Source organism: Tasmannia lanceolata, unplaced genomic scaffold (genome assembly GCF_043159265.1).
Source record: "Tasmannia lanceolata isolate RefF3 unplaced genomic scaffold, GAP_Taslan_0.1 ptg000003l, whole genome shotgun sequence".
Taxonomy (NCBI): domain Eukaryota; kingdom Viridiplantae; phylum Streptophyta; class Magnoliopsida; order Canellales; family Winteraceae; genus Tasmannia; species Tasmannia lanceolata.
In genome coordinates, this window is record NW_027518680.1 from 29,189,229 (window position 1) to 29,215,117 (window position 25,889).

Sequence of the window (25,889 nt, forward strand, 5' to 3'; positions counted from 1 at the left end):
CATGAATCCGGTCGGAAGGTGTTTACTGGCCGTGAGCTACCCTTGGTGCACAAATATCGTTCCGACGATTACTTTTGATCCGCCCGTCAGATCGTGGCGATTCTTATATTGATTCGGGGGTACTCGGGAAGATTCATCGCGCGATGACAGCCCTGGCGGTCATCCGGCTTCCCGACATGCTCGGATCGTCCATCCGGTGTCATCTAGCAGGATTTTTTCGCACTTTCATTTAAACGGACTTCGTACGACAATGCGAGTGGAAACTCTTTATTACTTTGACAATGGAAAGGCATGCTGGGTGCGATCATACCAGCACAAATGCACTGGATCCCATCAGAACTCCGAAGTTAAGCGTGCTTGGGCGAGAGTAGTACTAGGATGGGTGACCTCATGGGAAGTCCTCGTGTTGCACCCCTGTCACTTTTTTCGGCTATCTACCACTTTTTTCGAACAATCTTTCGGTTCTGGAACATCGATGCGAACTGAAACGCACGTTTAGTGCGTCGCCTCCTACGTTTCGGTTCGGATCTTTTTATTTTCTTCCGGATGGTGAATTCAAAGACGTCCGGTCTTTATTATGGCGAGGTGATAGTGTCGTTTGATTCGATAAACGGAATTCGTTCTGACATTTCATTTGCGGTCAAATTATAGCGGGGGTTTGTTTAGATTCAGTGACGTACAGGCTATAGCGGATGAGTGTACTAGTGGATGCGAGTCATGAATCCGGTCGGAAGGTGTTTACTGGCCGTGAGCTACCCTTGGTGCACAAATATCGTTCCGACGATAACTTTTGATCCGCCCGTCAGATCGTGGCGATTCTTATATTGATTCGGGGGTACTCGGGAAGATCCATCGCGCGATGACAGCCCTGGCGGTCATCCGGCTTCCCGACATGCTCGGATCGTCCATCCGGTGTCATCTAGCAGGATTTTTTCGCACTTTCATTTAAACGGACTTCGTACGACAATGCGAGTGGAAACTCTTAATTACTTTGACAATGGAGAGGCATGCTGGGTGCGATCATACCAGCACAAATGCACTGGATCCCATCAGAACTCCGAAGTTAAGCGTGCTTGGGCGAGAGTAGTACTAGGATGGGTGACCTCCTGGGAAGTCCTCGTGTTGCACCCCTGTCACTTTTTTCGGCTATCTACCACTTTTTTCGAACAATCTTTCGGTTCTGTAACATCGATGCGAACTGAAACGCACGTTTAGTGCGTCGCCTCCTACGTTTCGGTTCGGATCTTTTTATTTTCTTCCGGATGGTGAATTCAAAGACGACCGGTCTTTATTATGGCGAGGTGATAGTGTCGTTTGATTCGATAAACGGAATTCGTTCTGACATTTCATTTGCGGTCAAATTATAGCGGGGGTTTGTTTAGATTCAGTGACGTACAGGCTATAGCGGATGAGTGTACTAGTGGATGCGAGTCATGAATACGGTCGGAAGGTGTTTACTGGCCGTGAGCTACCCTTGGTGCACAAATATCATTCCGACGATAACTTTTGATCCGCCCGTCAGATCGTGGCGATTCTTATATTGATTCGGGGGTACTCGGGAAGATCCATCGCGCGATGACAGCCCTGGCGGTCATCCGGCTTCCCGACATGCTCGGATCGTCCATCCGGTGTCATCTAGCAGGATTTTTTCGCACTTTCATTTAAACGGACTTCGTACGACAATGCGAGTGGAAACTCTTAATTACTTTGACAATGGAGAGGCATGCTGGGTGCGATCATACCAGCACAAATGCACTGGATCCCATCAGAACTCCGAAGTTAAGCGTGCTTGGGCGAGAGTAGTACTAGGATGGGTGACCTCCTGGGAAGTCCTCGTGTTGCACCCCTGTCACTTTTTTCGGCTATCTACCACTTTTTTCGAACAATCTTTCGGTTCTGTAACATCGATGCGAACTGAAACGCACGTTTAGTGCGTCGCCTCCTACGTTTCGGTTCGGATCTTTTTATTTTCTTCCGGATGGTGAATTCAAACACGTCCGGTCTTTATTATGGCGGGGTGATAGTGTCGTTTGATTCGATAAACGGAATTCGTTCTGACATTTCATTTGCGGTCAAATTATAGCGGGGGTTTGTTTAGATTCAGTGACGTACAGGCTATAGCGGATGAGTGTACTAGTGGATGCGAGTCATGAATCCGGTCGGAAGGTGTTTACTGGCCGTGAGCTACCCTTGGTGCACAAATATCGTTCCGACGATAACTTTTGATCCGCCCGTCAGATCGTGGCGATTCTTATATTGATTCGGGGGTACTCGGGAAGATCCATCGCGCGATGACAGCCCTGGCGGTCATCCGGCTTCCCGACATGCTCGGATCGTCCATCCGGTGTCATCTAGCAGGATTTTTTCGCACTTTCATTTAAACGGACTTCGTACGACAATGCGAGTGGAAACTCTTTATTACTTTGACAATGGAGAGGCATGCTGGGTGCGATCATACCAGCACAAATGCACTGGATCCCATCAGAACTCCGAAGTTAAGCGTGCTTGGGCGAGAGTAGTACTAGGATGGGTGACCTCCTGGGAAGTCCTCGTGTTGCACCCCTGTCACTTTTTTCGGCTATCTACCACTTTTTTCGAACAATCTTTCGGTTCTGGAACATCGATGCGAACTGAAACGCACGTTTAGTGCGTCGCCTCCTACGTTTCGGTTCGGATCTTTTTATTTTCTTCCGGATGGTGAATTCAAAGACGTCCGGTCTTTATTATGGCGGGGTGATAGTGTCGTTTGATTCGATAAACGGAATTCGTTCTGACATTTCATTTGCAGTCAAATTATAGCGGGGGTTTGTTTAGATTCAGTGACGTACAGGCTATAGCGGATGAGTGTACTAGTGGATCTGAGTCATGAATCCGGTCGGAAGGTGTTTACTGGCCGTGAGCTACCCTTGGTGCACAAATATCGTTCCGACGATAACTTTTGATCCGCCCGTCAGATCGTGGCGATTCTTATATTGATTCGGGGGTACTCGGGAAGATCCATCGCGCGATGACAGCTCTGGCGGTCATCCGGCTTCCCGACATGCTCGGATCGTCCATCCGGTGTCATCTAGCAGGATTTTTTCGCACTTTCATTTAAACGGACTTCGTACGACAATGCGAGTGGAAACTCTTTATTACTTTGACAATGGAGAGGCATGCTGGGTGCGATCATACCAGCACAAATGCACTGGATCCCATCAGAACTCCGAAGTTAAGCGTGCTTGGGCGAGAGTAGTACTAGGATGGGTGACCTCCTGGGAAGTCCTCGTGTTGCACCCCTGTCACTTTTTTCGGCTATCTACCACTTTTTTCGAACAATCTTTCGGTTCTGGAACATCGATGCGAACTGAAACGCACGTTTAGTGCGTCGCCTCCTACGTTTCGGTTCGGATCTTTTTATTTTCTTCCGGATGGTGAATTCAAAGACGTCCGGTCTTTATTATGGCGGGGTGATAGTGTCGTTTGATTCGATAAACGGAATTCGTTCTGACATTTCATTTGCGGTCAAATTATAGCGGGGGTTTGTTTAGATTCAGTGATGTACAGGCTATAGCGGATGAGTGTACTAGTGGATGCGAGTCATGAATCCGGTCGGAAGGTGTTTACTGGCCGTGAGCTACCCTTGGTGCACAAATATCGTTCCGACGATAACTTTTGATCCGCCCGTCAGATCGTGGCGATTCTTATATTGATTCGGGGGTACTCGGGAAGATTCATCGCGCGATGACAGCCCTGGCGGTCATCCGGCTTCCCGACATGCTCGGATCGTCCATCCGGTATCATCTAGCAGGATTTTTTCGCACTTTCATTTAAACGGACTTCGTACGACAATGCGAGTGGAAACTCTTTATTACTTTGACAATGGAGAGGCATGCTGGGTGCGATCATACCAGCACAAATGCACTGGATCCCATCAGAACTCCGAAGTTAAGCGTGCTTGGGCGAGAGTAGTACTAGGATGGGTGACCTCCTGGGAAGTCCTCGTGTTGCACCCCTGTCACTTTTTTCGGCTATCTACCACTTTTTTCGAACAATCTTTCGGTTCTGGAACATCGATGCGAACTGAAACGCACGTTTAGTGCGTCGCCTCCTACGTTTCGGTTCGGATCTTTTTATTTTCTTCCGGATGGTGAATTCAAAGACGTCCGGTCTTTATTATGGCGGGGTGATAGTGTCGTTTGATTCGATAAACGGAATTCGTTCTGACATTTCATTTGCAGTCAAATTATAGCGGGGGTTTGTTTAGATTCAGTGACGTACAGGCTATAGCGGATGAGTGTACTAGTGGATGCGAGTCATGAATCCGGTCGGAAGGTGTTTACTGGCCGTGAGCTACCCTTGGTGCACAAATATCGTTCCGACGATAACTTTTGATCCGCCCGTCAGATCGTGGCGATTCTTATATTGATTCGGGGGTACTCGGGAAGATCCATTGCGCGATGACAGCCCTGGCGGTCATCCGGCTTCCCGACATGCTCGGATCGTCCATCCGGTGTCATCTAGCAGGATTTTTTCGCACTTTCATTTAAACGGACTTCGTACGACAATGCGAGTGGAAACTCTTAATTACTTTGACAATGGAGAGGCATGCTGGGTGCGATCATACCAGCACAAATGCACTGGATCCCATCAGAACTCCGAAGTTAAGCGTGCTTGGGCGAGAGTAGTACTAGGATGGGTGACCTCCTGGGAAGTCCTCGTGTTGCACCCCTGTCACTTTTTTCGGCTATCTACCACTTTTTTCGAACAATCTTTCGGTTCTGGAACATCGATGCGAACTGAAACGCACGTTTAGTGCGTCGCCTCCTACGTTTCGGTTCGGATCTTTTTATTTTCTTCCGGATGGTGAATTCAAAGACGTCCGGTCTTTATTATGGCGGGGTGATAGTGTCGTTTGATTCGATAAACGGAATTCGTTCTGACATTTCATTTGCAGTCAAATTATAGCGGGGGTTTGTTTAGATTCAGTGACGTACAGGCTATAGCGGATGAGTGTACTAGTGGATGCGAGTCATGAATCCGGTCGGAAGGTGTTTACTGGCCGTGAGCTACCCTTGGTGCACAAATATCGTTCCGACGATAACTTTTGATCCGCCCGTCAGATCGTGGCGATTCTTATATTGATTCGGGGGTACTCGGGAAGATCCATCGCGCGATGACAGCCCTGGCGGTCATCCGGCTTCCCGACATGCTCGGATCGTCCATCCGGTGTCATCTAGCAGGATTTTTTCGCACTTTCATTTAAACGGACTTCGTACGACAATGCGAGTGGAAACTCTTTATTACTTTGACAATGGAGAGGCATGCTGGGTGCGATCATACCAGCACAAATGCACTGGATCCCATCAGAACTCCGAAGTTAAGCGTGCTTGGGCGAGAGTAGTACTAGGATGGGTGACCTCCTGGGAAGTCCTCGTGTTGCACCCCTGTCACTTTTTTCGGCTATCTACCACTTTTTTCGAACAATGTTTCGGTTCTGGAACATCGATGCGAACTGAAACGCACGTTTAGTGCGTCGCCTCCTACGTTTCGGTTCGGATCTTATTATTTTCTTCCGGATGGTGAATTCAAAGACGTCCGGTCTTTATTATGGCGGGGTGATAGTGTCGTTTGATTCGATAAACGGAATTCGTTCTGACATTTCATTTGCGGTCAAATTATAGCGGGGGTTTGTTTAGATTCAGTGACGTACAGGCTATAGCAGATGAGTGTACTAGTGGATGCGAGTCATGAATCCGGTCGGAAGGTGTTTACTGGCCGTGAGCTACCCTTGGTGCACAAATATCGTTCCGACGATTACTTTTGATCCGCCCGTCAGATCGTGGCGATTCTTATATTGATTCGGGGGTACTCGGGAAGATTCATCGCGCGATGACAGCCCTGGCGGTCATCCGGCTTCCCGACATGCTCGGATCGTCCATCCGGTGTCATCTAGCAGGATTTTTTCGCACTTTCATTTAAACGGACTTCGTACGACAATGCGAGTGGAAACTCTTTATTACTTTGACAATGGAAAGGCATGCTGGGTGCGATCATACCAGCACAAATGCACTGGATCCCATCAGAACTCCGAAGTTAAGCGTGCTTGGGCGAGAGTAGTACTAGGATGGGTGACCTCATGGGAAGTCCTCGTGTTGCACCCCTGTCACTTTTTTCGGCTATCTACCACTTTTTTCGAACAATCTTTCGGTTCTGGAACATCGATGCGAACTGAAACGCACGTTTAGTGCGTCGCCTCCTACGTTTCGGTTCGGATCTTTTTATTTTCTTCCGGATGGTGAATTCAAAGACGTCCGGTCTTTATTATGGCGAGGTGATAGTGTCGTTTGATTCGATAAACGGAATTCGTTCTGACATTTCATTTGCGGTCAAATTATAGCGGGGGTTTGTTTAGATTCAGTGACGTACAGGCTATAGCGGATGAGTGTACTAGTGGATGCGAGTCATGAATCCGGTCGGAAGGTGTTTACTGGCCGTGAGCTACCCTTGGTGCACAAATATCGTTCCGACGATAACTTTTGATCCGCCCGTCAGATCGTGGCGATTCTTATATTGATTCGGGGGTACTCGGGAAGATCCATCGCGAGATGACAGCCCTGGCGGTCATCCGGCTTCCCGACATGCTCGGATCGTCCATCCGGTGTCATCTAGCAGGATTTTTTCGCACTTTCATTTAAACGGACTTCGTACGACAATGCGAGTGGAAACTCTTAATTACTTTGACAATGGAGAGGCATGCTGGGTGCGATCATACCAGCACAAATGCACTGGATCCCATCAGAACTCCGAAGTTAAGCGTGCTTGGGCGAGAGTAGTACTAGGATGGGTGACCTCCTGGGAAGTCCTCGTGTTGCACCCCTGTCACTTTTTTCGGCTATCTACCACTTTTTTCGAACAATCTTTCGGTTCTGTAACATCGATGCGAACTGAAACGCACGTTTAGTGCGTCGCCTCCTACGTTTCGGTTCGGATCTTTTTATTTTCTTCCGGATGGTGAATTCAAAGACGTCCGGTCTTTATTATGGCGAGGTGATAGTGTCGTTTGATTCGATAAACGGAATTCGTTCTGACATTTCATTTGCGGTCAAATTATAGCGGGGGTTTGTTTAGATTCAGTGACGTACAGGCTATAGCGGATGAGTGTACTAGTGGATGCGAGTCATGAATACGGTCGGAAGGTGTTTACTGGCCGTGAGCTACCCTTGGTGCACAAATATCATTCCGACGATAACTTTTGATCCGCCCGTCAGATCGTGGCGATTCTTATATTGATTCGGGGGTACTCGGGAAGATCCATCGCGCGATGACAGCCCTGGCGGTCATCCGGCTTCCCGACATGCTCGGATCGTCCATCCGGTGTCATCTAGCAGGATTTTTTCGCACTTTCATTTAAACGGACTTCGTACGACAATGCGAGTGGAAACTCTTAATTACTTTGACAATGGAGAGGCATGCTGGGTGCGATCATACCAGCACAAATGCACTGGATCCCATCAGAACTCCGAAGTTAAGCGTGCTTGGGCGAGAGTAGTACTAGGATGGGTGACCTCCTGGGAAGTCCTCGTGTTGCACCCCTGTCACTTTTTTCGGCTATCTACCACTTTTTTCGAACAATCTTTCGGTTCTGTAACATCGATGCGAACTGAAACGCACGTTTAGTGCGTCGCCTCCTACGTTTCGGTTCGGATCTTTTTATTTTCTTCCGGATGGTGAATTCAAACACGTCCGGTCTTTATTATGGCGGGGTGATAGTGTCGTTTGATTCGATAAACGGAATTCGTTCTGACATTTCATTTGCGGTCAAATTATAGCGGGGGTTTGTTTAGATTCAGTGACGTACAGGCTATAGCGGATGAGTGTACTAGTGGATGCGAGTCATGAATCCGGTCGGAAGGTGTTTACTGGCCGTGAGCTACCCTTGGTGCACAAATATCGTTCCGACGATAACTTTTGATCCGCCCGTCAGATCGTGGCGATTCTTATATTGATTCGGGGGTACTCGGGAAGATCCATCGCGCGATGACAGCCCTGGCGGTCATCCGGCTTCCCGACATGCTCGGATCGTCCATCCGGTGTCATCTAGCAGGATTTTTTCGCACTTTCATTTAAACGGACTTCGTACGACAATGCGAGTGGAAACTCTTTATTACTTTGACAATGGAGAGGCATGCTGGGTGCGATCATACCAGCACAAATGCACTGGATCCCATCAGAACTCCGAAGTTAAGCGTGCTTGGGCGAGAGTAGTACTAGGATGGGTGACCTCCTGGGAAGTCCTCGTGTTGCACCCCTGTCACTTTTTTCGGCTATCTACCACTTTTTTCGAACAATCTTTCGGTTCTGGAACATCGATGCGAACTGAAACGCACGTTTAGTGCGTCGCCTCCTACGTTTCGGTTCGGATCTTTTTATTTTCTTCCGGATGGTGAATTCAAAGACGTCCGGTCTTTATTATGGCGGGGTGATAGTGTCGTTTGATTCGATAAACGGAATTCGTTCTGACATTTCATTTGCAGTCAAATTATAGCGGGGGTTTGTTTAGATTCAGTGACGTACAGGCTATAGCGGATGAGTGTACTAGTGGATGCGAGTCATGAATCCGGTCGGAAGGTGTTTACTGGCCGTGAGCTACCCTTGGTGCACAAATATCGTTCCGACGATAACTTTTGATCCGCCCGTCAGATCGTGGCGATTCTTATATTGATTCGGGGGTACTCGGGAAGATCCATCGCGCGATGACAGCTCTGGCGGTCATCCGGCTTCCCGACATGCTCGGATCGTCCATCCGGTGTCATCTAGCAGGATTTTTTCGCACTTTCATTTAAACGGACTTCGTACGACAATGCGAGTGGAAACTCTTTATTACTTTGACAATGGAGAGGCATGCTGGGTGCGATCATACCAGCACAAATGCACTGGATCCCATCAGAACTCCGAAGTTAAGCGTGCTTGGGCGAGAGTAGTACTAGGATGGGTGACCTCCTGGGAAGTCCTCGTGTTGCACCCCTGTCACTTTTTTCGGCTATCTACCACTTTTTTCGAACAATCTTTCGGTTCTGTAACATCGATGCGAACTGAAACGCACGTTTAGTGCGTCGCCTCCTACGTTTCGGTTCGGATCTTTTTATTTTCTTCCGGATGGTGAATTCAAAGACCTCCGGTCTTTATTATGGCGAGGTGATAGTGTCGTTTGATTCGATAAACGGAATTCGTTCTGACATTTCATTTGCCGTCAAATTATAGCGGGGGTTTGTTTAGATTCAGTGACGTACAGGCTATAGCGGATGAGTGTACTAGTGGATGCGAGTCATGAATCCGGTCGGAAGGTGTTTACTGGCCGTGAGCTACCCTTGGTGCACAAATATCGTTCCGACGATAACTTTTGATCCGCCCGTCAGATCGTAGCGATTCTTATATTGATTCGGGGCTACTCGGGAAGATTAATCGCGCGATGACAGCCCTGGCGGTCATCCGGCTTCCCGACATGCTCGGATCGTCCATCCGGTGTAATCTAGCAGGATTTTTTCGCACTTTCATTTAAACGGACTTCGTACGACAATGCGAGTGGAAACTCTTTATTACTTTGACAATGGAAAGGCATGCTGGGTGCGATCATACCAGCACAAATGCACTGGATCCCATCAGAACTCCGAAGTTAAGCGTGCTTGGGCGAGAGTAGTACTAGGATGGGTGACCTCCTGGGAAGTCCTCGTGTTGCACCCCTGTCACTTTTTTCGGCTATCTACCACTTTTTTCGAACAATCTTTCGGTTCTGGAACATCGATGCGAACTGAAACGCACGTTTAGTGCGTCGCCTCCTACGTTTCGGTTCGGATCTTTTTATTTTCTTCCGGATGGTGAATTCAAAGACGTCCGGTCTTTATTATGGCGAGGTGATAGTGTCGTTTGATTCGATAAACGGAATTCGTTCTGACATTTCATTTGCGGTCAAATTATAGCGGGGGTTTGTTTAGATTCAGTGACGTACAGGCTATAGCGGATGAGTGTACTAGTGGATGCGAGTCATGAATCCGGTCGGAAGGTGTTTACTGGCCGTGAGCTACCCTTGGTGCACAAATATCGTTCCGACGATAACTTTTGATCCGCCCGTCAGATCGTGGCGATTCTTATATTGATTCGGGGGTACTCGGGAAGATCCATCGCGCGATGACAGCCCTAGCGGTCATCCGGCTTCCCGACATGCTCGGATCGTCCATCCGGTGTCATCTAGCAGGATTTTTTCGCACTTTCATTTAAACGGACTTCGTACGACAATGCGAGTGGAAACTCTTAATTACTTTGACAATGGAGAGGCATGCTGGGTGCGATCATACCAGCACAAATGCACTGGATCCCATCAGAACTCCGAAGTTAAGCGTGCTTGGGCGAGAGTAGTACTAGGATGGGTGACCTCCTGGGAAGTCCTCGTGTTGCACCCCTGTCACTTTTTTCGGCTATCTACCACTTTTTTCGAACAATCTTTCGGTTCTGGAACATCGATGCGAACTGAAACGCACGTTTAGTGCGTCGCCTCCTACGTTTCGGTTCGGATCTTTTTATTTTCTTCCGGATGGTGAATTCAAAGACGTCCGGTCTTTATTATGGCGGGGTGATAGTGTCGTTTGATTCGATAAACGGAATTCGTTCTGACATTTCATTTGCAGTCAAATTATAGCGGGGGTTTGTTTAGATTCAGTGACGTACAGGCTATAGCGGATGAGTGTACTAGTGGATGCGAGTCATGAATCCGGTCGGAAGGTGTTTACTGGCCGTGAGCTACCCTTGGTGCACAAATATCGTTCCGACGATAACTTTTGATCCGCCCGTCAGATCGTGGCGATTCTTATATTGATTCGGGGGTACTCGGGAAGATCCATCGCGCGATGACAGCTCTGGCGGTCATCCGGCTTCCCGACATGCTCGGATCGTCCATCCGGTGTCATCTAGCAGGATTTTTTCGCACTTTCATTTAAACGGACTTCGTACGACAATGCGAGTGGAAACTCTTTATTACTTTGACAATGGAGAGGCATGCTGGGTGCGATCATACCAGCACAAATGCACTGGATCCCATCAGAACTCCGAAGTTAAGCGTGCTTGGGCGAGAGTAGTACTAGGATGGGTGACCTCCTGGGAAGTCCTCGTGTTGCACCCCTGTCACTTTTTTCGGCTATCTACCACTTTTTTCGAACAATCTTTCGGTTCTGGAACATCGATGCGAACTGAAACGCACGTTTAGTGCGTCGCCTCCTACGTTTCGGTTCGGATCTTTTTATTTTCTTCCGGATGGTGAATTCAAAGACGTCCGGTCTTTATTATGGCGGGGTGATAGTGTCGTTTGATTCGATAAACGGAATTCGTTCTGACATTTCATTTGCAGTCAAATTATAGCGGGGGTTTGTTTAGATTCAGTGACGTACAGGCTATAGCGGATGAGTGTACTAGTGGATGCGAGTCATGAATCCGGTCGGAAGGTGTTTACTGGCCGTGAGCTACCCTTGGTGCACAAATATCGTTCCGACGATAACTTTTGATCCGCCCGTCAGATCGTGGCGATTCTTATATTGATTCGGGGGTACTCGGGAAGATTCATCGCGCGATGACAGCCCTGGCGGTCATCCGGCTTCCCGACATGCTCGGATCGTCCATCCGGTGTTATCTAGCAGGATTTTTTCGCACTTTCATTTAAACGGACTTCGTACGACAATGCGAGTGGAAACTCTTTATTACTTTGACAATGGAGAGGCATGCTGGGTGCGATCATACCAGCACAAATGCACTGGATCCCATCAGAACTCCGAAGTTAAGCGTGCTTGGGCGAGAGTAGTACTAGGATGGGTGACCTCCTGGGAAGTCCTCGTGTTGCACCCCTGTCACTTTTTTCGGCTATCTACCACTTTTTTCGAACAATCTTTCGGTTCTGGAACATCGATGCGAACTGAAACGCACGTTTAGTGCGTCGCCTCCTACGTTTCGGTTCGGATCTTTTTATTTTCTTCCGGATGGTGAATTCAAAGACGTCCGGTCTTTATTATGGCGAGGTGATAGTGTCGTTTGATTCGATAAACGGAATTCGTTCTGACATTTCATTTGCGGTCAAATTATAGCGGGGGTTTGTTTAGATTCAGTGACGTACAGGCTATAGCGGATGAGTGTACTAGTGGATGCGAGTCATGAATCCGGTCGGAAGGTGTTTACTGGCCGTGAGCTACCCTTGGTGCACAAATATCGTTCCGACGATAACTTTTGATCCGCCCGTCAGATCGTGGCGATTCTTATATTGATTCGGGGGTACTCGGGAAGATCCATCGCGCGATGACAGCCCTGGCGGTCATCCGGCTTCCCGACATGCTCGGATCGTCCATCCGGTGTCATCTAGCAGGATTTTTTCGCACTTTCATTTAAACGGACTTCGTACGACAATGCGAGTGGAAACTCTTAATTACTTTGACAATGGAGAGGCATGCTGGGTGCGATCATACCAGCACAAATGCACTGGATCCCATCAGAACTCCGAAGTTAAGCGTGCTTGGGCGAGAGTAGTACTAGGATGGGTGACCTCCTGGGAAGTCCTCGTGTTGCACCCCTGTCACTTTTTTCGGCTATCTACCACTTTTTTCGAACAATCTTTCGGTTCTGTAACATCGATGCGAACTGAAACGCACGTTTAGTGCGTCGCCTCCTACGTTTCGGTTCGGATCTTTTTATTTTCTTCCGGATGGTGAATTCAAAGACGTCCGGTCTTTATTATGGCGAGGTGATAGTGTCGTTTGATTCGATAAACGGAATTCGTTCTGACATTTCATTTGCGGTCAAATTATAGCGGGGGTTTGTTTAGATTCAGTGACGTACAGGCTATAGCGGATGAGTGTACTAGTGGATGCGAGTCATGAATCCGGTCGGAAGGTGTTTACTGGCCGTGAGCTACCCTTGGTGCACAAATATCGTTCCGACGATAACTTTTGATCCGCCCGTCAGATCGTGGCGATTCTTATATTGATTCGGGGGTACTCGGGAAGATCCATCGCGCGATGACAGCTCTGGCGGTCATCCGGCTTCCCGACATGCTCGGATCGTCCATCCGGTGTCATCTAGCAGGATTTTTTCGCACTTTCATTTAAACGGACTTCGTACGACAATGCGAGTGGAAACTCTTTATTACTTTGACAATGGAGAGGCATGCTGGGTGCGATCATACCAGCACAAATGCACTGGATCCCATCAGAACTCCGAAGTTAAGCGTGCTTGGGCGAGAGTAGTACTAGGATGGGTGACCTCCTGGGAAGTCCTCGTGTTGCACCCCTGTCACTTTTTTCGGCTATCTACCACTTTTTTCGAACAATCTTTCGGTTCTGGAACATCGATGCGAACTGAAACGCACGTTTAGTGCGTCGCCTCCTACGTTTCGGTTCGGATCTTTTTATTTTCTTCCGGATGGTGAATTCAAAGACGTCCGGTCTTTATTATGGCGGGGTGATAGTGTCGTTTGATTCGATAAACGGAATTCGTTCTGACATTTCATTTGCAGTCAAATTATAGCGGGGGTTTGTTTAGATTCAGTGACGTACAGGCTATAGCGGATGAGTGTACTAGTGGATGCGAGTCATGAATCCGGTCGGAAGGTGTTTACTGGCCGTGAGCTACCCTTGGTGCACAAATATCGTTCCGACGATAACTTTTGATCCGCCCGTCAGATCGTGGCGATTCTTATATTGATTCGGGGGTACTCGGGAAGATTCATCGCGCGATGACAGCCCTGGCGGTCATCCGGCTTCCCGACATGCTCGGATCGTCCATCCGGTGTCATCTAGCAGGATTTTTTCGCACTTTCATTTAAACGGACTTCGTACGACAATGCGAGTGGAAACTCTTTATTACTTTGACAATGGAGAGGCATGCTGGGTGCGATCATACCAGCACAAATGCACTGGATCCCATCAGAACTCCGAAGTTAAGCGTGCTTGGGCGAGAGTAGTACTAGGATGGGTGACCTCCTGGGAAGTCCTCGTGTTGCACCCCTGTCACTTTTTTCGGCTATCTACCACTTTTTTCGAACAATCTTTCGGTTCTGGAACATCGATGCGAACTGAAACGCACGTTTAGTGCGTCGCCTCCTACGTTTCGGTTCGGATCTTTTTATTTTCTTCCGGATGGTGAATTCAAAGACGTCCGGTCTTTATTATGGCGAGGTGATAGTGTCGTTTGATTCGATAAACGGAATTCGTTCTGACATTTCATTTGCGGTCAAATTATAGCGGGGGTTTGTTTAGATTCAGTGACGTACAGGCTATAGCGGATGAGTGTACTAGTGGATGCGAGTCATGAATCCGGTCGGAAGGTGTTTACTGGCCGTGAGCTACCCTTGGTGCACAAATATCGTTCCGACGATAACTTTTGATCCGCCCGTCAGATCGTGGCGATTCTTATATTGATTCGGGGGTACTCGGGAAGATCCATCGCGCGATGACAGCCCTGGCGGTCATCCGGCTTCCCGACATGCTCGGATCGTCCATCCGGTGTCATCTAGCAGGATTTTTTCGCACTTTCATTTAAACGGACTTCGTACGACAATGCGAGTGGAAACTCTTAATTACTTTGACAATGGAGAGGCATGCTGGGTGCGATCATACCAGCACAAATGCACTGGATCCCATCAGAACTCCGAAGTTAAGCGTGCTTGGGCGAGAGTAGTACTAGGATGGGTGACCTCCTGGGAAGTCCTCGTGTTGCACCCCTGTCACTTTTTTCGGCTATCTACCACTTTTTTCGAACAATCTTTCGGTTCTGTAACATCGATGCGAACTGAAACGCACGTTTAGTGCGTCGCCTCCTACGTTTCGGTTCGGATCTTTTTATTTTCTTCCGGATGGTGAATTCAAAGACGTCCGGTCTTTATTATGGCGAGGTGATAGTGTCGTTTGATTCGATAAACGGAATTCGTTCTGACATTTCATTTGCGGTCAAATTATAGCGGGGGTTTGTTTAGATTCAGTGACGTACAGGCTATAGCGGATGAGTGTACTAGTGGATGCGAGTCATGAATCCGGTCGGAAGGTGTTTACTGGCCGTGAGCTACCCTTGGTGCACAAATATCGTTCCGACGATAACTTTTGATCCGCCCGTCAGATCGTGGCGATTCTTATATTGATTCGGGGGTACTCGGGAAGATTCATCGCGCGATGACAGCCCTGGCGGTCATCCGGCTTCCCGACATGCTCGGATCGTCCATCCGGTGTCATCTAGCAGGATTTTTTCGCACTTTCATTTAAACGGACTTCGTACGACAATGCGAGTGGAAACTCTTTATTACTTTGACAATGGAGAGGCATGCTGGGTGCGATCATACCAGCACAAATGCACTGGATCCCATCAGAACTCCGAAGTTAAGCGTGCTTGGGCGAGAGTAGTACTAGGATGGGTGACCTCCTGGGAAGTCCTCGTGTTGCACCCCTGTCACTTTTTTCGGCTATCTACCACTTTTTTCGAACAATCTTTCGGTTCTGGAACATCGATGCGAACTGAAACGCACGTTTAGTGCGTCGCCTCCTACGTTTCGGTTCGGATCTTTTTATTTTCTTCCGGATGGTGAATTCAAAGACGTCCGGTCTTTATTATGGCGAGGTGATAGTGTCGTTTGATTCGATAAACGGAATTCGTTCTGACATTTCATTTGCCGTCAAATTATAGCGGGGGTTTGTTTAGATTCAGTGACGTACAGGCTATAGCGGATGAGTGTACTAGTGGATGCGAGTCATGAATCCGGTCGGAAGGTGTTTACTGGCCGTGAGCTACCCTTGGTGCACAAATATCGTTCCGACGATAACTTTTGATCCGCCCGTCAGATCGTAGCGATTCTTATATTGATTCGGGGCTACTCGGGAAGATTAATCGCGCGATGACAGCCCTGGCGGTCATCCGGCTTCCCGACATGCTCGGATCGTCCATCCGGTGTAATCTAGCAGGATTTTTTCGCACTTTCATTTAAACGGACTTCGTACGACAATGCGAGTGGAAACTCTTTATTACTTTGACAATGGAAAGGCATGCTGGGTGCGATCATACCAGCACAAATGCACTGGATCCCATCAGAACTCCGAAGTTAAGCGTGCTTGGGCGAGAGTAGTACTAGGATGGGTGACCTCCTGGGAAGTCCTCGTGTTGCACCCCTGTCACTTTTTTCGGCTATCTACCACTTTTTTCGAACAATCTTTCGGTTCTGGAACATCGATGCGAACTGAAACGCACGTTTAGTGCGTCGCCTCCTACGTTTCGGTTCGGATCTTTTTATTTTCTTCCGGATGGTGAATTCAAAGACGTCCGGTCTTTATTATGGCGAGGTGATAGTGTCGTTTGATTCGATAAACGGAATTCGTTCTGACATTTCATTTGCGGTCAAATTATAGCGGGGGTTTGTTTAGATTCAGTGACGTACATGCTATAGCGGATGAGTGTACTAGTGGATGCGAGTCATGAATCCGGTCGGAAGGTGTTTACTGGCCGTGAGCTACCCTTGGTGCACAAATATCGTTCCGACGATAACTTTTGATCCGCCCGTCAGATCGTGGCGATTCTTATATTGATTCGGGGGTACTCGGGAAGATCCATCGCGCGATGACAGCCCTAGCGGTCATCCGGCTTCCCGACATGCTCGGATCGTCCATCCGGTGTCATCTAGCAGGATTTTTTCGCACTTTCATTTAAACGGACTTCGTACGACAATGCGAGTGGAAACTCTTAATTACTTTGACAATGGAGAGGCATGCTGGGTGCGATCATACCAGCACAAATGCACTGGATCCCATCAGAACTCCGAAGTTAAGCGTGCTTGGGCGAGAGTAGTACTAGGATGGGTGACCTCCTGGGAAGTCCTCGTGTTGCACCCCTGTCACTTTTTTCGGCTATCTACCACTTTTTTCGAACAATCTTTCGGTTCTGGAACATCGATGCGAACTGAAACGCACGTTTAGTGCGTCGCCTCCTACGTTTCGGTTCGGATCTTTTTATTTTCTTCCGGATGGTGAATTCAAAGACGTCCGGTCTTTATTATGGCGGGGTGATAGTGTCGTTTGATTCGATAAACGGAATTCGTTCTGACATTTCATTTGCAGTCAAATTATAGCGGGGGTTTGTTTAGATTCAGTGACGTACAGGCTATAGCGGATGAGTGTACTAGTGGATGCGAGTCATGAATCCGGTCGGAAGGTGTTTACTGGCCGTGAGCTACCCTTGGTGCACAAATATCGTTCCGACGATAACTTTTGATCCGCCCGTCAGATCGTGGCGATTCTTATATTGATTCGGGGGTACTCGGGAAGATCCATCGCGCGATGACAGCTCTGGCGGTCATCCGGCTTCCCGACATGCTCGGATCGTCCATCCGGTGTCATCTAGCAGGATTTTTTCGCACTTTCATTTAAACGGACTTCGTACGACAATGCGAGTGGAAACTCTTTATTACTTTGACAATGGAGAGGCATGCTGGGTGCGATCATACCAGCACAAATGCACTGGATCCCATCAGAACTCCGAAGTTAAGCGTGCTTGGGCGAGAGTAGTACTAGGATGGGTGACCTCCTGGGAAGTCCTCGTGTTGCACCCCTGTCACTTTTTTCGGCTATCTACCACTTTTTTCGAACAATCTTTCGGTTCTGGAACATCGATGCGAACTGAAACGCACGTTTAGTGCGTCGCCTCCTACGTTTCGGTTCGGATCTTTTTATTTTCTTCCGGATGGTGAATTCAAAGACGTCCGGTCTTTATTATGGCGGGGTGATAGTGTCGTTTGATTCGATAAACGGAATTCGTTCTGACATTTCATTTGCAGTCAAATTATAGCGGGGGTTTGTTTAGATTCAGTGACGTACAGGCTATAGCGGATGAGTGTACTAGTGGATGCGAGTCATGAATCCGGTCGGAAGGTGTTTACTGGCCGTGAGCTACCCTTGGTGCACAAATATCGTTCCGACGATAACTTTTGATCCGCCCGTCAGATCGTGGCGATTCTTATATTGATTCGGGGGTACTCGGGAAGATTCATCGCGCGATGACAGCCCTGGCGGTCATCCGGCTTCCCGACATGCTCGGATCGTCCATCCGGTGTCATCTAGCAGGATTTTTTCGCACTTTCATTTAAACGGACTTCGTACGACAATGCGAGTGGAAACTCTTTATTACTTTGACAATGGAGAGGCATGCTGGGTGCGATCATACCAGCACAAATGCACTGGATCCCATCAGAACTCCGAAGTTAAGCGTGCTTGGGCGAGAGTAGTACTAGGATGGGTGACCTCCTGGGAAGTCCTCGTGTTGCACCCCTGTCACTTTTTTCGGCTATCTACCACTTTTTTCGAACAATCTTTCGGTTCTGGAACATCGATGCGAACTGAAACGCACGTTTAGTGCGTCGCCTCCTACGTTTCGGTTCGGATCTTTTTATTTTCTTCCGGATGGTGAATTCAAAGACGTCCGGTCTTTATTATGGCGAGGTGATAGTGTCGTTTGATTCGATAAACGGAATTCGTTCTGACATTTCATTTGCGGTCAAATTATAGCGGGGGTTTGTTTAGATTCAGTGACGTACAGGCTATAGCGGATGAGTGTACTAGTGGATGCGAGTCATGAATCCGGTCGGAAGGTGTTTACTGGCCGTGAGCTACCCTTGGTGCACAAATATCGTTCCGACGATAACTTTTGATCCGCCCGTCAGATCGTGGCGATTCTTATATTGATTCGGGGGTACTCGGGAAGATCCATCGCGCGATGACAGCCCTGGCGGTCATCCGGCTTCCCGACATGCTCGGATCGTCCATCCGGTGTCATCTAGCAGGATTTTTTCGCACTTTCATTTAAACGGACTTCGTACGACAATGCGAGTGGAAACTCTTAATTACTTTGACAATGGAGAGGCATGCTGGGTGCGATCATACCAGCACAAATGCACTGGATCCCATCAGAACTCCGAAGTTAAGCGTGCTTGGGCGAGAGTAGTACTAGGATGGGTGACCTCCTGGGAAGTCCTCGTGTTGCACCCCTGTCACTTTTTTCGGCTATCTACCACTTTTTTCGAACAATCTTTCGGTTCTGTAACATCGATGCGAACTGAAACGCACGTTTAGTGCGTCGCCTCCTACGTTTCGGTTCGGATCTTTTTATTTTCTTCCGGATGGTGAATTCAAACACGTCCGGTCTTTATTATGGCGGGGTGATAGTGTCGTTTGATTCGATAAACGGAATTCGTTCTGACATTTCATTTGCGGTCAAATTATAGCGGGGGTTTGTTTAGATTCAGTGACGTACAGGCTATAGCGGATGAGTGTACTAGTGGATGCGAGTCATGAATCCGGTCGGAAGGTGTTTACTGGCCGTGAGCTACCCTTGGTGCACAAATATCGTTCCGACGATAACTTTTGATCCGCCCGTCAGATCGTGGCGATTCTTATATTGATTCGGGGGTACTCGGGAAGATTCATCGCGCGATGACAGCCCTGGCGGTCATCCGACTTCCCGACATGCTCGGATCGTCCATCCGGTGTCATCTAGCAGGATTTTTTCGCACTTTCATTTAAACGGACTTCGTACGACAATGCGAGTGGAAACTCTTTATTACTTTGACAATGGAGAGGCATGCTGGGTGCGATCATACCAGCACAAATGCACTGGATCCCATCAGAACTCCGAAGTTAAGCGTGCTTGGGCGAGAGTAGTACTAGGATGGGTGACCTCCTGGGAAGTCCTCGTGTTGCACCCCTGTCACTTTTTTCGGCTATCTACCACTTTTTTCGAACAATCTTTCGGTTCTGGAACATCGATGCGAACTGAAACGCACGTTTAGTGCGTCGCCTCCTACGTTTCGGTTCGGATCTTTTTATTTTCTTCCGGATGGTGAATTCAAAGACGTCCGGTCTTTATTATGGCGAGGTGATAGTGTCGTTTGATTCGATAAACGGAATTCGTTCTGACATTTCATTTGCGGTCAAATTATAGCGGGGGTTTGTTTAGATTCAGTGACGTACAGGCTATAGCGGATGAGTGTACTAGTGGATGCGAGTCATGAATCCGGTCGGAAGGTGTTTACTGGCCGTGAGCTACCCTTGGTGCACAAATATCGTTCCGACGATAACTTTTGATCCGCCCGTCAGATCGTGGCGATTCTTATATTGATTCGGGGGTACTCGGGAAGATTCATCGCGCGATGACAGCCCTGGCGGTCATCCGGCTTCCCGACATGCTCGGATCGTCCATCCGGTGTCATCTAGCAGGATTTTTTCGCACTTTCATTTAAACGGACTTCGTACGACAATGCGAGTGGAAACTCTTTATTACTTTGACAATGGAGAGGCATGCTGGGTGCGATCATACCAGCACAAATGCACTGGATCCCATCAGAACTCCGAAGTTAAGCGTGCTTGGGCGAGAGTAGTACTAGGATGGGTGACCTCCTGGGAAGTCCTCGTGTTGCACCCCTGTCACTTTTTTCGGCTATCTACCACTTTTTTCGAACAATCTTTCGGTTCTGGAACATCGATGCGAACTGAAACGCACGTTTAGTGCGTCGCCTCCTACGTTTCGGTTCGGATCTTTTTATTTTCTTCCGGATGGTGAATTCAAAGACGTCCGGTCTTTATTATGGCGAGGTGATAGTGTCGTTTGATTCGATAAACGGAATTCGTTCTGACATTTCATTTGCCGTCAAATTATAGCGGGGGTTTGTTTAGATTCAGTGACGTACAGGCTATAGCGGATGAGTGTACTAGTGGATGCGAGTCATGAATCCGGTCGGAAGGTGTTTACTGGCCGTGAGCTACCCTTGGTGCACAAATATCGTTCCGACGATAACTTTTGATCCGCCCGTCAGATCGTGGCGATTCTTATATTGATTCGGGGGTACTCGGGAAGATCCATCGCGCGATGACAGCCCTGGCGGTCATCCGGCTTCCCGACATGCTCGGATCGTCCATCCGGTGTCATCTAGCAGGATTTTTTCGCACTTTCATTTAAACGGACTTCGTACGACAATGCGAGTGGAAACTCTTAATTACTTTGACAATGGAGAGGCATGCTGGGTGCGATCATACCAGCACAAATGCACTGGATCCCATCAGAACTCCGAAGTTAAGCGTGCTTGGGCGAGAGTAGTACTAGGATGGGTGACCTCCTGGGAAGTCCTCGTGTTGCACCCCTGTCACTTTTTTCGGCTATCTACCACTTTTTTCGAACAATCTTTCGGTTCTGTAACATCGATGCGAACTGAAACGCACGTTTAGTGCGTCGCCTCCTACGTTTCGGTTCGGATCTTTTTATTTTCTTCCGGATGGTGAATTCAAAGACGTCCGGTCTTTATTATGGCGAGGTGATAGTGTCGTTTGATTCGATAAACGGAATTCGTTCTGACATTTCATTTGCGGTCAAATTATAGCGGGGGTTTGTTTAGATTCAGTGACGTACAGGCTATAGCGGATGAGTGTACTAGTGGATGCGAGTCATGAATCCGGTCGGAAGGTGTTTACTGGCCGTGAGCTACCCTTGGTGCACAAATATCGTTCCGACGATAACTTTTGATCCGCCCGTCAGATCGTGGCGATTCTTATATTGATTCGGGGGTACTCGGGAAGATTCATCGCGCGATGACAGCCCTGGCGGTCATCCGGCTTCCCGACATGCTCGGATCGTCCATCCGGTGTCATCTAGCAGGATTTTTTCGCACTTTCATTTAAACGGACTTCGTACGACAATGCGAGTGGAAACTCTTTATTACTTTGACAATGGAGAGGCATGCTGGGTGCGATCATACCAGCACAAATGCACTGGATCCCATCAGAACTCCGAAGTTAAGCGTGCTTGGGCGAGAGTAGTACTAGGATGGGTGACCTCCTGGGAAGTCCTCGTGTTGCACCCCTGTCACTTTTTTCGGCTATCTACCACTTTTTTCGAACAATCTTTCGGTTCTGGAACATCGATGCGAACTGAAACGCACGTTTAGTGCGTCGCCTCCTACGTTTCGGTTCGGATCTTTTTATTTTCTTCCGGATGGTGAATTCAAAGACGTCCGGTCTTTATTATGGCGAGGTGATAGTGTCGTTTGATTCGATAAACGGAATTCGTTCTGACATTTCATTTGCCGTCAAATTATAGCGGGGGTTTGTTTAGATTCAGTGACGTACAGGCTATAGCGGATGAGTGTACTAGTGGATGCGAGTCATGAATCCGGTCGGAAGGTGTTTACTGGCCGTGAGCTACCCTTGGTGCACAAATATCGTTCCGACGATAACTTTTGATCCGCCCGTCAGATCGTAGCGATTCTTATATTGATTCGGGGCTACTCGGGAAGATTAATCGCGCGATGACAGCCCTGGCGGTCATCCGGCTTCCCGACATGCTCGGATCGTCCATCCGGTGTAATCTAGCAGGATTTTTTCGCACTTTCATTTAAACGGACTTCGTACGACAATGCGAGTGGAAACTCTTTATTACTTTGACAATGGAAAGGCATGCTGGGTGCGATCATACCAGCACAAATGCACTGGATCCCATCAGAACTCCGAAGTTAAGCGTGCTTGGGCGAGAGTAGTACTAGGATGGGTGACCTCCTGGGAAGTCCTCGTGTTGCACCCCTGTCACTTTTTTCGGCTATCTACCACTTTTTTCGAACAATCTTTCGGTTCTGGAACATCGATGCGAACTGAAACGCACGTTTAGTGCGTCGCCTCCTACGTTTCGGTTCGGATCTTTTTATTTTCTTCCGGATGGTGAATTCAAAGACGTCCGGTCTTTATTATGGCGAGGTGATAGTGTCGTTTGATTCGATAAACGGAATTCGTTCTGACATTTCATTTGCGGTCAAATTATAGCGGGGGTTTGTTTAGATTCAGTGACGTACAGGCTATAGCGGATGAGTGTACTAGTGGATGCGAGTCATGAATCCGGTCGGAAGGTGTTTACTGGCCGTGAGCTACCCTTGGTGCACAAATATCGTTCCGACGATAACTTTTGATCCGCCCGTCAGATCGTGGCGATTCTTATATTGATTCGGGGGTACTCGGGAAGATCCATCGCGCGATGACAGCCCTGGCGGTCATCCGGCTTCCCGACATGCTCGGATCGTCCATCCGGTGTCATCTAGCAGGATTTTTTCGCACTTTCATTTAAACGGACTTCGTACGACAATGCGAGTGGAAACTCTTAATTACTTTGACAATGGAGAGGCATGCTGGGTGCGATCATACCAGCACAAATGCACTGGATCCCATCAGAACTCCGAAGTTAAGCGTGCTTGGGCGAGAGTAGTACTAGGATGGGTGACCTCCTGGGAAGTCCTCGTGTTGCACCCCTGTCACTTTTTTCGGCTATCTACCACTTTTTTCGAACAATCTTTCGGTTCTGTAACATCGATGCGAACTGAAACGCACGTTTAGTGCGTCGCCTCCTACGTTTCGGTTCGGATCTTTTTATTTTCTTCCGGATGGTGAATTCAAAGACGTCCGGTCTTTATTATGGCGAGGTGATAGTGTCGTTTGATTCGATAAACGGAATTCGTTCTGACATTTCATTTGCGGTCAAATTATAGCGGGGGTTTGTTTAGATTCAGTGACGTACAGGCTATAGCGGATGAGTGTACTAGTGGATGCGAGTCATGAATCCGGTCGGAAGGTGTTTACTGGCCGTGAGCTACCCTTGGTGCACAAATATCGTTCCGACGATAACTTTTGATCCGCCCGTCAGATCGTGGCGATTCTTATATTGATTCGGGGGTACTCGGGAAGATCCATCGCGCGATGACAGCTCTGGCGGTCATCCGGCTTCCCGACATGCTCGGATCGTCCATCCGGTGTCATCTAGCAGGATTTTTTCGCACTTTCATTTAAACGGACTTCGTACGACAATGCGAGTGGAAACTCTTTATTACTTTGACAATGGAGAGGCATGCTGGGTGCGATCATACCAGCACAAATGCACTGGATCCCATCAGAACTCCGAAGTTAAGCGTGCTTGGGCGAGAGTAGTACTAGGATGGGTGACCTCCTGGGAAGTCCTCGTGTTGCACCCCTGTCACTTTTTTCGGCTATCTACCACTTTTTTCGAAAAATCTTTCGGTTCTGGAACATCGATGCGAACTGAAACGCACGTTTAGTGCGTCGCCTCCTACGTTTCGGTTCGGATCTTTTTATTTTCTTCCGGATGGTGAATTCAAAGACGTCCGGTCTTTATTATGGCGGGGTGATAGTGTCGTTTGATTCGATAAACGGAATTCGTTCTGACATTTCATTTGCAGTCAAATTATAGCGGGGGTTTGTTTAGATTCAGTGACGTACAGGCTATAGCGGATGAGTGTACTAGTGGATGCGAGTCATGAATCCGGTCGGAAGGTGTTTACTGGCCGTGAGCTACCCTTGGTGCACAAATATCGTTCCGACGATAACTTTTGATCCGCCCGTCAGATCGTGGCGATTCTTATATTGATTCGGGGGTACTCGGGAAGATTCATCGCGCGATGACAGCCCTGGCGGTCATCCGGCTTCCCGACATGCTCGGATCGTCCATCCGGTGTCATCTAGCAGGATTTTTTCGCACTTTCATTTAAACGGACTTCGTACGACAATGCGAGTGGAAACTCTTTATTACTTTGACAATGGAGAGGCATGCTGGGTGCGATCATACCAGCACAAATGCACTGGATCCCATCAGAACTCCGAAGTTAAGCGTGCTTGGGCGAGAGTAGTACTAGGATGGGTGACCTCCTGGGAAGTCCTCGTGTTGCACCCCTGTCACTTTTTTCGGCTATCTACCACTTTTTTCGAACAATCTTTCGGTTCTGGAACATCGATGCGAACTGAAACGCACGTTTAGTGCGTCGCCTCCTACGTTTCGGTTCGGATCTTTTTATTTTCTTCCGGATGGTGAATTCAAAGACGTCCGGTCTTTATTATGGCGAGGTGATAGTGTCGTTTGATTCGATAAACGGAATTCGTTCTGACATTTCATTTGCGGTCAAATTATAGCGGGGGTTTGTTTAGATTCAGTGACGTACAGGCTATAGCGGATGAGTGTACTAGTGGATGCGAGTCATGAATCCGGTCGGAAGGTGTTTACTGGCCGTGAGCTACCCTTGGTGCACAAATATCGTTCCGACGATAACTTTTGATCCGCCCGTCAGATCGTGGCGATTCTTATATTGATTCGGGGGTACTCGGGAAGATCCATCGCGCGATGACAGCCCTGGCGGTCATCCGGCTTCCCGACATGCTCGGATCGTCCATCCGGTGTCATCTAGCAGGATTTTTTCGCACTTTCATTTAAACGGACTTCGTACGACAATGCGAGTGGAAACTCTTAATTACTTTGACAATGGAGAGGCATGCTGGGTGCGATCATACCAGCACAAATGCACTGGATCCCATCAGAACTCCGAAGTTAAGCGTGCTTGGGCGAGAGTAGTACTAGGATGGGTGACCTCCTGGGAAGTCCTCGTGTTGCACCCCTGTCACTTTTTTCGGCTATCTACCACTTTTTTCGAACAATCTTTCGGTTCTGTAACATCGATGCGAACTGAAACGCACGTTTAGTGCGTCGCCTCCTACGTTTCGGTTCGGATCTTTTTATTTTCTTCCGGATGGTGAATTCAAAGACGTCCGGTCTTTATTATGGCGAGGTGATAGTGTCGTTTGATTCGATAAACGGAATTCGTTCTGACATTTCATTTGCGGTCAAATTATAGCGGGGGTTTGTTTAGATTCAGTGACGTACAGGCTATAGCGGATGAGTGTACTAGTGGATGCGAGTCATGAATCCGGTCGGAAGGTGTTTACTGGCCGTGAGCTACCCTTGGTGCACAAATATCGTTCCGACGATAACTTTTGATCCGCCCGTCAGATCGTGGCGATTCTTATATTGAT

General features: G+C 48.2%; 36 non-coding genes across 36 annotated transcripts; all 36 read left to right on the forward strand.

Annotated features, from left to right (window-relative positions):
- Positions 1-296: 296 nt before the first annotated feature.
- LOC143872962 (5S ribosomal RNA) lies at positions 297-415 on the forward strand. The gene has a single exon (XR_013247686.1). It is a non-coding gene; the product is annotated as a 5S ribosomal RNA (ribosomal RNA).
- A 597-nt stretch (positions 416-1,012) lies between these two features.
- Positions 1,013-1,131, forward strand: LOC143870338 (5S ribosomal RNA). Its single transcript, XR_013245121.1, has one exon. It is a non-coding gene; the product is annotated as a 5S ribosomal RNA (ribosomal RNA).
- Positions 1,132-1,728: 597 nt separating this feature from the next.
- On the forward strand, positions 1,729-1,847 carry LOC143870339 (5S ribosomal RNA). Its single transcript, XR_013245122.1, has one exon. It is a non-coding gene; the product is annotated as a 5S ribosomal RNA (ribosomal RNA).
- A 597-nt stretch (positions 1,848-2,444) lies between these two features.
- Positions 2,445-2,563, forward strand: LOC143870340 (5S ribosomal RNA). The gene has a single exon (XR_013245123.1). It is a non-coding gene; the product is annotated as a 5S ribosomal RNA (ribosomal RNA).
- Positions 2,564-3,160: 597 nt separating this feature from the next.
- LOC143870341 (5S ribosomal RNA) lies at positions 3,161-3,279 on the forward strand. Its single transcript, XR_013245124.1, has one exon. It is a non-coding gene; the product is annotated as a 5S ribosomal RNA (ribosomal RNA).
- A 597-nt stretch (positions 3,280-3,876) lies between these two features.
- Positions 3,877-3,995, forward strand: LOC143870342 (5S ribosomal RNA). The gene has a single exon (XR_013245125.1). It is a non-coding gene; the product is annotated as a 5S ribosomal RNA (ribosomal RNA).
- A 597-nt stretch (positions 3,996-4,592) lies between these two features.
- LOC143870343 (5S ribosomal RNA) lies at positions 4,593-4,711 on the forward strand. Its single transcript, XR_013245126.1, has one exon. It is a non-coding gene; the product is annotated as a 5S ribosomal RNA (ribosomal RNA).
- Positions 4,712-5,308: 597 nt separating this feature from the next.
- Positions 5,309-5,427, forward strand: LOC143870345 (5S ribosomal RNA). The gene has a single exon (XR_013245128.1). It is a non-coding gene; the product is annotated as a 5S ribosomal RNA (ribosomal RNA).
- Positions 5,428-6,024: 597 nt separating this feature from the next.
- Positions 6,025-6,143, forward strand: LOC143872963 (5S ribosomal RNA). Its single transcript, XR_013247687.1, has one exon. It is a non-coding gene; the product is annotated as a 5S ribosomal RNA (ribosomal RNA).
- A 597-nt stretch (positions 6,144-6,740) lies between these two features.
- LOC143870346 (5S ribosomal RNA) lies at positions 6,741-6,859 on the forward strand. The gene has a single exon (XR_013245129.1). It is a non-coding gene; the product is annotated as a 5S ribosomal RNA (ribosomal RNA).
- Positions 6,860-7,456: 597 nt separating this feature from the next.
- On the forward strand, positions 7,457-7,575 carry LOC143870347 (5S ribosomal RNA). The gene has a single exon (XR_013245130.1). It is a non-coding gene; the product is annotated as a 5S ribosomal RNA (ribosomal RNA).
- Positions 7,576-8,172: 597 nt separating this feature from the next.
- Positions 8,173-8,291, forward strand: LOC143870348 (5S ribosomal RNA). The gene has a single exon (XR_013245131.1). It is a non-coding gene; the product is annotated as a 5S ribosomal RNA (ribosomal RNA).
- Positions 8,292-8,888: 597 nt separating this feature from the next.
- LOC143870349 (5S ribosomal RNA) lies at positions 8,889-9,007 on the forward strand. The gene has a single exon (XR_013245132.1). It is a non-coding gene; the product is annotated as a 5S ribosomal RNA (ribosomal RNA).
- A 597-nt stretch (positions 9,008-9,604) lies between these two features.
- LOC143870351 (5S ribosomal RNA) lies at positions 9,605-9,723 on the forward strand. Its single transcript, XR_013245133.1, has one exon. It is a non-coding gene; the product is annotated as a 5S ribosomal RNA (ribosomal RNA).
- Positions 9,724-10,320: 597 nt separating this feature from the next.
- Positions 10,321-10,439, forward strand: LOC143870352 (5S ribosomal RNA). Its single transcript, XR_013245134.1, has one exon. It is a non-coding gene; the product is annotated as a 5S ribosomal RNA (ribosomal RNA).
- Positions 10,440-11,036: 597 nt separating this feature from the next.
- On the forward strand, positions 11,037-11,155 carry LOC143870353 (5S ribosomal RNA). Its single transcript, XR_013245135.1, has one exon. It is a non-coding gene; the product is annotated as a 5S ribosomal RNA (ribosomal RNA).
- A 597-nt stretch (positions 11,156-11,752) lies between these two features.
- Positions 11,753-11,871, forward strand: LOC143870354 (5S ribosomal RNA). Its single transcript, XR_013245136.1, has one exon. It is a non-coding gene; the product is annotated as a 5S ribosomal RNA (ribosomal RNA).
- Positions 11,872-12,468: 597 nt separating this feature from the next.
- Positions 12,469-12,587, forward strand: LOC143870355 (5S ribosomal RNA). The gene has a single exon (XR_013245137.1). It is a non-coding gene; the product is annotated as a 5S ribosomal RNA (ribosomal RNA).
- A 597-nt stretch (positions 12,588-13,184) lies between these two features.
- LOC143870357 (5S ribosomal RNA) lies at positions 13,185-13,303 on the forward strand. Its single transcript, XR_013245139.1, has one exon. It is a non-coding gene; the product is annotated as a 5S ribosomal RNA (ribosomal RNA).
- Positions 13,304-13,900: 597 nt separating this feature from the next.
- LOC143870358 (5S ribosomal RNA) lies at positions 13,901-14,019 on the forward strand. The gene has a single exon (XR_013245140.1). It is a non-coding gene; the product is annotated as a 5S ribosomal RNA (ribosomal RNA).
- A 597-nt stretch (positions 14,020-14,616) lies between these two features.
- LOC143870359 (5S ribosomal RNA) lies at positions 14,617-14,735 on the forward strand. The gene has a single exon (XR_013245141.1). It is a non-coding gene; the product is annotated as a 5S ribosomal RNA (ribosomal RNA).
- A 597-nt stretch (positions 14,736-15,332) lies between these two features.
- LOC143870360 (5S ribosomal RNA) lies at positions 15,333-15,451 on the forward strand. The gene has a single exon (XR_013245142.1). It is a non-coding gene; the product is annotated as a 5S ribosomal RNA (ribosomal RNA).
- A 597-nt stretch (positions 15,452-16,048) lies between these two features.
- On the forward strand, positions 16,049-16,167 carry LOC143870361 (5S ribosomal RNA). Its single transcript, XR_013245143.1, has one exon. It is a non-coding gene; the product is annotated as a 5S ribosomal RNA (ribosomal RNA).
- A 597-nt stretch (positions 16,168-16,764) lies between these two features.
- LOC143870363 (5S ribosomal RNA) lies at positions 16,765-16,883 on the forward strand. The gene has a single exon (XR_013245145.1). It is a non-coding gene; the product is annotated as a 5S ribosomal RNA (ribosomal RNA).
- A 597-nt stretch (positions 16,884-17,480) lies between these two features.
- On the forward strand, positions 17,481-17,599 carry LOC143870364 (5S ribosomal RNA). The gene has a single exon (XR_013245146.1). It is a non-coding gene; the product is annotated as a 5S ribosomal RNA (ribosomal RNA).
- A 597-nt stretch (positions 17,600-18,196) lies between these two features.
- On the forward strand, positions 18,197-18,315 carry LOC143870365 (5S ribosomal RNA). Its single transcript, XR_013245147.1, has one exon. It is a non-coding gene; the product is annotated as a 5S ribosomal RNA (ribosomal RNA).
- Positions 18,316-18,912: 597 nt separating this feature from the next.
- On the forward strand, positions 18,913-19,031 carry LOC143870367 (5S ribosomal RNA). The gene has a single exon (XR_013245148.1). It is a non-coding gene; the product is annotated as a 5S ribosomal RNA (ribosomal RNA).
- Positions 19,032-19,628: 597 nt separating this feature from the next.
- LOC143870368 (5S ribosomal RNA) lies at positions 19,629-19,747 on the forward strand. The gene has a single exon (XR_013245149.1). It is a non-coding gene; the product is annotated as a 5S ribosomal RNA (ribosomal RNA).
- Positions 19,748-20,344: 597 nt separating this feature from the next.
- On the forward strand, positions 20,345-20,463 carry LOC143870370 (5S ribosomal RNA). Its single transcript, XR_013245151.1, has one exon. It is a non-coding gene; the product is annotated as a 5S ribosomal RNA (ribosomal RNA).
- Positions 20,464-21,060: 597 nt separating this feature from the next.
- LOC143870371 (5S ribosomal RNA) lies at positions 21,061-21,179 on the forward strand. Its single transcript, XR_013245152.1, has one exon. It is a non-coding gene; the product is annotated as a 5S ribosomal RNA (ribosomal RNA).
- Positions 21,180-21,776: 597 nt separating this feature from the next.
- LOC143870372 (5S ribosomal RNA) lies at positions 21,777-21,895 on the forward strand. Its single transcript, XR_013245153.1, has one exon. It is a non-coding gene; the product is annotated as a 5S ribosomal RNA (ribosomal RNA).
- Positions 21,896-22,492: 597 nt separating this feature from the next.
- On the forward strand, positions 22,493-22,611 carry LOC143870373 (5S ribosomal RNA). The gene has a single exon (XR_013245154.1). It is a non-coding gene; the product is annotated as a 5S ribosomal RNA (ribosomal RNA).
- A 597-nt stretch (positions 22,612-23,208) lies between these two features.
- Positions 23,209-23,327, forward strand: LOC143870374 (5S ribosomal RNA). The gene has a single exon (XR_013245155.1). It is a non-coding gene; the product is annotated as a 5S ribosomal RNA (ribosomal RNA).
- A 597-nt stretch (positions 23,328-23,924) lies between these two features.
- On the forward strand, positions 23,925-24,043 carry LOC143870375 (5S ribosomal RNA). The gene has a single exon (XR_013245156.1). It is a non-coding gene; the product is annotated as a 5S ribosomal RNA (ribosomal RNA).
- A 597-nt stretch (positions 24,044-24,640) lies between these two features.
- On the forward strand, positions 24,641-24,759 carry LOC143870376 (5S ribosomal RNA). The gene has a single exon (XR_013245157.1). It is a non-coding gene; the product is annotated as a 5S ribosomal RNA (ribosomal RNA).
- A 597-nt stretch (positions 24,760-25,356) lies between these two features.
- Positions 25,357-25,475, forward strand: LOC143870377 (5S ribosomal RNA). Its single transcript, XR_013245158.1, has one exon. It is a non-coding gene; the product is annotated as a 5S ribosomal RNA (ribosomal RNA).
- The last annotated feature ends 414 nt before the right edge of the window (positions 25,476-25,889 follow it).